General features: G+C 31.2%; 1 long non-coding RNA gene across 1 annotated transcript; it reads right to left on the bottom strand.

The window, feature by feature from the left end:
- Nucleotides 1–1,120: 1,120 nt before the first annotated feature.
- LOC139507242 (uncharacterized) lies at nucleotides 1,121–9,513 on the bottom strand. The gene is made up of 3 exons (XR_011660644.1): nucleotides 9,334–9,513; nucleotides 1,740–1,824; nucleotides 1,121–1,163 (listed from the first exon to the last, which is right to left on the bottom strand). It is a non-coding gene; the product is annotated as an uncharacterized lncRNA (long non-coding RNA).
- Nucleotides 9,514–10,337: the final 824 nt, after the last annotated feature.

Raw genomic sequence — 10,337 nt, 5'->3', positions numbered from 1 at the left:
TCCTAAGGGACATTAGTTTCTGTCAAAAAGTCTTTCATGATAATCCTATAGGATAAAAAAAATCCTATCGGATTTAACACTTTTTTTGAAAATCCTACAGGATTTTAAATCCCATAGGATATTAATTTAATCCCATAGGAGATAAATTTTCCTATAGGATAAATAAATCCGATAGGATTTATATATCCCATAGGATATTTAAAATATCCTACGGGATTATGACTTTATCCTATAGGATTTCTCAAAATCCTGTAGGATTTTTAAAAATCCTATGGGAGAAAAAAATATCCTACAGGATTTTGTCACTGTTTTCGCTCCAGTTGCCGAACCGGGAGAGCCATATCAAATTTATTTTTGTATTGTGTTATTTATCCCCTGAGGTACATTATTGCCAAATTTGATGATTCTACGACAAAAAAAAAGTGTGGTTCCAATTTGCACTTATGAGAAGTGCAAATTAATCCAAGAACATGTTTATAATAATAAGTTGCACCTTTGGTTTTCCTGTTTAAATATTTGTACAATAATCATTTTGAGGGCATTATTTGAACAGCGGTATACTACTGTTGCCTTTATTTAACTTGTTCATCGGTATGAGCCAAATTATAGGCCGTACTTTGACCTATTATTGTAAAAATCACAAAAATACCGAACACCGAGGAAAATTCAAAATGAAAAGATTGTAATAAAAAGCAAAAATCAAAAGCTGAAACACATCAAACGAATGGATAACAACTATAATATTCCTGACTTGGTACAGTCATTTTCTTATATTATGTAGTACTTTATGTTAACTTTTGAAACATTGTGACTCAGATGGAGAGTCGTTTCAATGGCACTGATACTACAGCTTCTTATTTAAAGTACTATCTTCTTAATTTCCTTCTCATTATATGAAACGTCTTGAAATGTATGGTTTATTAGGTTTTTGTTGCACGCTGTTTTTCAATTTAAATGAAACAAAGCAAATCATATCATTTTACTTTCAGGGAATGAAAATATTTATTTATTTCTGGCCAACAGACACGTGTATAACTCAATCAAAGGATGTATTACGTTGTTTTCTTATCAAACCTTTGTCAACCTGTTCGATTTATTAACATTTAGATGCAAATACATACCTCTACAATTCGTTCCGCAATTATCTCCACAACATAACTGTCCTGTAAAAGATAATGATAAAAATGATGATGATAATAATGATTATAATAGTAATGATAAAAAAGATAATAATAATAATAATAATAATAATAATAATAATAATAATAATAATAATAATAATAATAATAATAATAATAATAATAATAATAATAATAACAATAATAATAATAATAATAATAATAATAATAATAATAATAATAATAATAATAATAATAATAATAATAATAATTAATAATAATTATTATCATTATTATGTACATCTGACGTAATGCTTAAAGTGGTTTTCATACATTAGAACAAATCTTGACCCGAATAAAAGTACAAAGATTTAAACTTTAAAACTCTACAAATCTGATACTGTTTCGCAATATATGACGGAATCATGTCTCAAACAGTAATTTGATTGGTTTATTATTTGTTCGATTGACTTATTTTACTCTATATATTTATTTCAAACAATAACATGAGAATTTTTAGTTTCGTGTTGAAGGTGTCGCTGTCACTTTTTTATGCCATTGGTTTGCCATTGGATGTTAAACAAATGTGTCATAAATTAATTAACCTATTCTGTATTTTACCTGGCTCGCATTCTGAATCCGATTTACATTGTTCGTGAAAATGAACACACCTGATTTGTGGATCAATTGGTGGGCATCCTGGCTTCTATAAAGAAACACACATACTCATGGATAATTATTTAAGGTATATGAAACAAGTGACTAGTGAAAATAACGTCAGTCCAGTTCTTAAACCAATATATATCATATATCATATACAGAGTCTTCTGATCACGATTTTGTAAAAGAAATTCCCGCATCTATTTCGTATAATCGTCAAAAAAATATTGCACTCGGTCAGTGTTGTTGTGACTGCTTATTTATGGTCGTTTTTTGAAGCCGCAGTTTACTAATTGTCATCTTTGTAAACAATCATCAAAAACGCATGAATATTCAGGTTAGCGTACAATAAGATAAATAGATATAGGAAGATGTGGTATGAGTGCCACTGAGACAACTCTCCATCCAAATAACAATTTTGAAAAAGTAAACCATTACAGGTCAGTTTATTTAGATGACGGAGCAATGTTTCTTTCTGCTAATTTGTTTTTACTCTTCATACTTGCATCATTGCGATCATCGGATTTTTTACAAAACAGGTCACGCCGAGGTAACTGCATGCGGAAAAAAAGTCAGCGAATTGTTGTCTGGAATTAAAGAATTTTTTTCAGAAAAGGTATATGTACATACGTTTTAAAATAAAAACAAGCCATTTATTTGAATAAAAACCAGATGAATCAGTTTCATGTGACTTTGATGTAGAATTATTGTTCAAAACACTTGTTGCTTTCATCGTCTTTCGTAATTTAATTCTTTGAAGAATCTTTCATGAAAATTTAATACGAAAGGCACAGGGATTTGTTACAAGATTACTGCCAATAAGTCTTTGTCTCCACATGACACATTGTTTGAAAAGGAGAAATATAAGAGCAGAACAAAATTAAAAAGTCTGAAAAAATCTTCATAACTGCCGCCTATCAGAGGTCCACTGTGCTTAAAGGATTAGCAAGTGTTGGTACAAATACATAATTAACATGTAGGCATTTCAAATTTGTTGACAAATTTGGAATCCTGGTGCAAATAAAAATAATAAAGTTGAGAATGGAAATGAGAAATGTGTCAAAGACAAAAAATGACAAAAGACCAGACAAAAGCCGAAGGCCAATAATGGGTCTTCAATGTAGCAAGAAACTCCCGCACCCGGAGGCGTCCTTCAGCTGGCCCCTTAATAAATATGTATACTAGTTCAGTGATAATGGACGTCATACTAAACTCCGAATTATACACAAGAAGACTACAATTATATATCATACAAGACTAACAAAGGCCAGAGGCTCCTGACTTGGGACATGCGCAAAATTGCGGCGGGGTAAAACATGTTTTTTAAGATCAACCACCCCCACCCCCCCACCCCCCAAATCTATACCTCTTGTATATCCTATAATTATGACCCTTGACGAATATTGTGTAATATTATTCACTGAACAGCTAACAATATTGTCATAAAAATGGACTGAGACAAAATTTGTCTCGTATTATATTTGCATCTCCAGTCTTTCGATAAACAGAAATTTATGACTGAACTCATGTTCAAGTCAATTCTTATTATCATAGAACCATATTAAAGTATATATACGGATGGATAAGAATCTATCAAGGAAATACACTTTATTAATTCGGCCAGGCGTGTGTTCATGAAAGGCCCAAGTGATTGTTCGCAAGCAATTAAACAGTTGAAGAAAAAAATCCGATTTTAATGTAAAAAAATAGAAACCAATTGTTGATACAACAAAAGGATTATATAACTTTTATGGTATATATACTTAGATATTGTTTTCGTTCCACAAATTGAAGCAGATGGGTAGAAAAGGTCAGGAACTGAAAACGGATGTCAAAAACGTGATTGTGGAAATGTTCAAGAATGGGTTTTCTCGTCGAAAAATCGTCGACATACTTACAAATCCCAAGTCAACAGTTTTTGACAATGTACGGAAATTTTTATACACAGGTTCTGAGGAGAATAAACCAAGAATTGGCCGACCATTGTTTGTAAAACCACGCGACTACTGCAAGCTAGAACGCATTGTAAAGACAAGTCGGAGGAGTTCTTTGTGTGACATAACAAACAAGTTTAATGAATAAACTGTATTCCCGTGTCTAAACTTACCATTCAGCACCATTTACATAAACATGGGTATTACAAGTGTGTAAATAGGAATAAAATCGTAATCAGGGAAGTCAATTGGAAAAAGACACTTGCACGGTGCAGAAAAAAAAGTAGATGGACGGTTAATTACCACTGAAAAAAAGGTATTTTCTCTAATGAGAGCAAAATTATGATTGGACATGATGAACGTGTGTACGTATAAAGAAAAAGAGACGAGGGTTGGAGACCAGACCTTGTTCAACCGCGGACTTAACAAACTAAATATCAAGTCATGATTTGGGGTTGTATTTCCTGAAATGGCGTCGGTACACTTACTGCTGTAGAAGGCAATATTAATGCTGTTAAATATCAAGAAATACTTGATGAAAATTTGTGGCCAGTTATAGCTCGACATTTTCCGGGAGGACATTTTTTTTTCCAGGATGACAACGCCCCTGTCCATCGTGCACCGTTCACTCAAGAGCTTGTAGCTCGGAACGGAATAAGCGGTATGAGTTGGCCTGCACAGTCCTCTGACTTGAATATCATTGAAAATGTTTGGTTCCATGTAAATAGAAATCTTCAAACACGTACTGGGAAGATTAAATCTAAAAATGAATTGTTCCTAAAAATTCACCTTATTTGGGTCAGCATTACCCCTGACTATATTCAGTGTTTATACAAGTCGATTCCGAAAGGATATATATAAAATATATAAAAATGTTATCAAGCTTAAAGGACACAAGGTAAGTTTTTATTTTTGTTGTATTTCATTGGTTGATTTATTTACAGCGCAAGCATGAACTTTGCCACTTTCGTTTTGAAACGTAAACACGCAGCCATTGTCATCAAATACTTTGTGCATGTCTCTGTACATCCCGTCATCATTTATTGTGCTATTGTAAATGTTTGTATCAACGTCTTTCATTTATGCTAATGTGTTTTTGTCTTAATTCCTTTTTGTGCTTCTTTGATGCATATTTGTTTGTTGTTATATTGATTAAGATTTAACACAATGTTGACTGCTGTACCTCATTTGTTTTGACATTTTTAAATATCATGTTTGTTTGTTTTGATGACACATCGTTGTCAATACAGTGGAATTTGATACGAATTTCATACAAGTGAGAAGTTCAGCTAGCTATAAAACCTGATTTAATCTATCATTTTATACATTAATGCATGTAACAAGTCAGGTGACAGTTGCAATCCATTCGTTTTTTTTATGTGTTTGATTTATTTAAAAGATCATTTATGTAACTTAGTAAGTTTAATATGTTTTTTTATATTATTTGTCATTTTTTAGCTTGAAATACTTGACTAGTCTTAACAAATATTTACTCCGATATACATTAATAAGAAAACTATCTCACATCTAGAAAAGTTTACGCACTGGAAGGTTGTAAATCAAAGGAAATTAATTCTGCGAATGGTTAAATTTTTTATCATTGATTGTAATTGTTTAAATGGGGAAAAAAATGGAGCTGAGTACTTATTGCGTTTCTTGGCAAAATATATATGTGTAAAATTGAGAATGGTAATGGGGAAAATGTCAAGAAGCCAACAACTCGACCAAAGGGCAGGCAAGTCCACAAATGGATCTTCAAGCTGTAAGAATATCCCGCACCCGGAGGCAGTGTTTGATTTTAACGATCAAGCACTTGTCAACTACCGGTTTCATTCTAGAATAAATATATTCTTATAAACAAATAGTGGATATAAGCATAGAAAGGCTAGAAAAAAGTTGCTCAAGTTATCAAAAATGCATTGATGGTGATTATATCCGACCACCCTTCAGTAATTGTATTCAGCTGGTTTGGTTTTTTTGGTTTTGTTTTTTTTTTGGTATATATATATGTTCTATAGATATAAGATTTCGAATAAATTTATCGAAATACACATCAAAAGCTGTGCGCAAAAAAACATTTAACTATAAAAATAAAACCTTGATTAAATTGACATCGAAATTTTCCAAAAATAAAACGCATATAACATGTCACATGATAACACTGACGAGGTTTCTGACTCATTTCATAAACATGTTGTGTAAAAGAGAGACGAAAGATACCAAAGGGAAAGTCAAACTCAGAAATCTAAAATAAACTGACAACGCCATGGCTAAAAATAAAAAAAAGACAAACAGACAAACAATAGTACACATGACACAAAATAGAAAACTAAAGAATAAACAACACGAACCCCACCAAAAAATAGGGGTGATCTTAGGTGCTCTGGAAGGGTAAGTTATCTAGTTTAAACAGTTTTTGTAGAATTTTATTCTTAGTTCTTTTATATACGTTCTCAACGATTAAAGAGAGGTGTAATCTGTCAAAGAAACAATATCAAAGACCGCGATTCGTTGTCATATTATTATGTTTGTGTGTTGTTTGTTGTTTGTTTTGTTGTTGTTGTTTTACTAAAAAGAGCATTGCATATTTTGTAGACATCCGTCTTTAGATAAGACTGAATGCTGACCTCAACATTGCCTTTGCTAAGTATGTGGTTGAGTTACTCGTTGTCACTTGCCCTTCATCTCCTTAATTTATTTGGAAACTTTTTATAATGATATATCCCCAAACAAGAGGTAATCAACGCTTTAAATGGGGGATTTCAACATTTGTGTACTAAGTTGATGATTTATACCTCTAGCAGCAAAGCTCGGTCGTCTTGCATATTCGTGAGGATGACATTTCAATAACAACTGCTTTTGAAAAGGTTCCTGTTTATTCCATCATATCAGATCTAAGATATTTAGACTTTGCATCGAACAAATAAATTGACATTGAACATGAAAGTTTTCTTTTTATCAAACGCAATCAAATTTCAATATTTCGGCATTATTAAATGAATATCTTTTCAATTTAAAAGTGATTAATTTCCTACGAATAAAAGTGCTGATTCTTATATGATTCAACTTTTCCGAGAGGATAGAATCATAAGTTAATATTGCTTATACTGTGAAATTCATGTCAGTATATTTAGATGTTTATCTAATCATTCGGAAAACATCTGGTTTCACATAAGACCTATCGCTATTATAAACATATTAGTATTTTTTCATCAATTTGTCAGCGAAAATTGACAAATGACTCGTGTAATAACAATGCCATTTACTTTTGTGATGATTAACACTTGTTAGCAAAATCGTTAAAATTAGAAATAAACCAAAGATATAAAATACTAAAAGCGTTTCGTACGATGTGGCTTAACTATGTGTTATATATCAAAGAGCTCTAGAGTGGAAGTCATGGATTGAAAATCAAGTACAACCGACAACGGCTAGCGGACGGACAGAAATAAACACGAATACTCTCAACCCTGGAGAAAAAAAATACTTGCATTTGCCAACCAAGAAATGAATCCCATAAACTTTGGAGATACCATTTTTTTGTGTAGTTCAATTTTCTTTCAAATTTCATAAATAAGCCAGTTCTAACATTCTCCCTCAGATGCTTCCTTGATTGGGAAAAACTTGAAACATTAAATTATGGAGTTTTAAATACCATATTACAGGTCACAGAATAGCCATCAACAATTGGAAAATCTCTATTGTATAGCAACTTATAAAAGTTCATTCAATGACAAAATTAGTTGTAATCAAACATTTCACTAGTCTAAGAGAAAACTAACAGCCTGATTTTTACTAATAACTTAAAACCTAGTCCATTATGTTTAAACATCAACAAACGATGACTGGAACAAATTATCCATTTTCTGGATAAGCCCATAATGAATATAAATAAGGCATTGAATATTCGACAGCATCAACATGACTAAAGGCAACAGCAGTATACCGCTGTTCGAAACTCATAAATCGGTAGAAAAAATCAAATCCGGGTTACAAACTAAAACTGAGGGAACCGCATTAAATATAAGAGGAGAACAACGACACAACATTAAAATGTAGCACACACAGAAATGAACTTAGCATTAGACAAAATCCAATGAGAATAACAAATATAACATTAAAACTAAATACATGAATTTGGGATAGAAAAGTATCGTGACACGTCTTATAGTAATGTGAATTCACACTCAAATATAAGAGAAAACAAACGACCCAATATGAGACTTACAATCAAGGTTATTGATAACAATTATTTTAAATGTAATATTGCAAATGAGATGAATTTTCTGGTAACTAAATCAAGTTTTTGCTTTGTCTTCGAGAACGTTTGTATGAATTCTGCATCATATGGGAGCATTACAAGTACACATTGGAAAATTGAATGGCTGTTAGAATATTGATATAAAAAAAACTCAACAAATATGTTGTAAATTAAAATATGAACATTTTGACGACAGCTTCCATCGTACTTGATAATGATTTATGTTACGTTTTTTTTTATTCCAGTATAATGACACAACATTTCTAGTGTCCTTTCTAAAGCAGATACCAAACAAGCAAAGAAAAGATTTGTGATTTTCTAAAATCTTCTGTTTTGTGAACTACCTAAAGTCAATTTAGTGAAAGGATCAGATAGTCCAAAAATTAGATAGTACATATCATTAAATGATACCATATGGCTGTCTCATATGCCTGTTTGACAAATACAACTTATTATATGATTCTGGTAGCCAACATATATAGCAAGTCTAAACCCTTGAATAAACTGATATAAACTAAAGAATTAGATATATAAACCCTGACAAGAAGTCAGAGTTATGAATGTGCAAGGATTATCCTTAATTTTTAAATTGTACGTAACATTACAACAATATCCGTTTTTCTCAATGTTTTGTCTTTTGAGTAATGAACTGGTACTGCGTACCAGAAGTATCGACTCAGTGATAAATTATAACTGTAAAAAAGGAAATTTACAGCAACAAATTCGCATCTCGACAATACAGTAGTTGTCGTTTTTTTAATGTAATTTATACGTATTTGTCTCGTTTTATATATAGATAAGACCGTTGGTTTCCCCGTTTAAAATGATTTACACTTGTAATTTAGGGCCCTTTATAGGTTGTTGTTCGGTGTGAGCCAAGGCTCTGTGTTGAAAGCCGTACATTGACCTATAATGGTTTACTTTTATAAATTGTTATTTGGCAGGAGAGTTGTCTCATTGGCACTCACACCACATCTTCCTATATCAATGCATGTAACTTCGGTGATGTTCGAGGTCCCAATATAATACGATATCGAGCTGATAAAACTTAAATGAAGAAAAGTATTGTCAAACCCGGCCAATGAATGAAATATGTAATGATAAAAAGGTCAACAATTAATTAGTTAATATTCTTCGGGGGATGATTGTGGATTTCGAATAAATATTTAGTGCATAACAAACGTTTTATAAGCATGTTGTAGAAATCTTGAAATCAACGAAATCCAGGGAAATGCCTATTTCTAATTTACAAGTATCAATAAGCAATTTAACAAAATACGTATTTAAAAAATATTGAAGAAAAAAGATAAATATAACAAAAAAGATAATAAAAACAATAAAAAGATAATCATTATCTTACTGTCGTAACTGTCGTACTGCCTTCTCTTAAGGTGATCGTTGCCAAAATAAATAAACCAAAGACGTACTTCATGTCTTCCTTTTTTCAAACTTTAAAAACAATAACGCAAAACAGAAATGTAGCACATTCTAGTTCAATATAAAGTGGCTTAACTTATGTTACACGTGTTTATATTTTTATCCGTTGCGAATTTACTTTATCCGATACTGTCAATGTACTTCAACGACATTATATGTACTTGAAATATGGAAAATACAGCTTAACATACAAAATGGTATTGTATGTGATGTGTGTAAAAGGATTAAGTGTGTAAACATAAATAAGGATAATAAGAATGATAATTTCGTTTCCTTTTTTCGGTAAAATACTGTTTTATAATTCTGATATCTTTGATTGAGTTTACAACAGCTGGGTCTATACCATTGCTGATGAATTTTTTTACCCTGAGTTAATCACAGTAGTTTTGACATGCACTATCTTTAGTTTAAACAATATTTATTCAGATAAATCAACATTAAACATATTATACAATGAAATAATATTAAGGATTCAGAAACAAGCAATTTGCTTTTACAAATCTGTCTCCCTTTACAGACATAATACACTTATTGAACAATACATAAATATAAATACTGGCATGCTCTGTAATAAATATTTGAATATGAAAAAGGTGAAAAAGGAAGAAGAAAAAAAAATTCATGAGAAAAATAAAATAAAAATAATAATAAATAAACGTGAATAATTGTAATTTATACAGTGTGAAATGCTTGGGTTCCTATTGAGTGATGAGGCATTAACATCAAGGGTTAAAACGTTTACTTTTAATAATCTTTGATATGATCTTTAACTGTAAATTACTTTTAATACATTGAATGAATTGAAACACTTCTATAGTGGGGTTTTTATATGCTCTTCATCTTCGTATTTGAATTGCAATCACAACCGTTCTATTTTGAGCTTTTTTTAAAGTCTTTAAAAGACGAAACGGTCAAACGGCGCTTGGT

This window comes from Mytilus edulis, unplaced genomic scaffold, assembly GCF_963676685.1.
Source record: "Mytilus edulis unplaced genomic scaffold, xbMytEdul2.2 SCAFFOLD_661, whole genome shotgun sequence".
NCBI lineage: Eukaryota > Metazoa > Mollusca > Bivalvia > Mytilida > Mytilidae > Mytilus > Mytilus edulis.
This window is presented reverse-complemented; position numbering and strand designations above follow the sequence as displayed.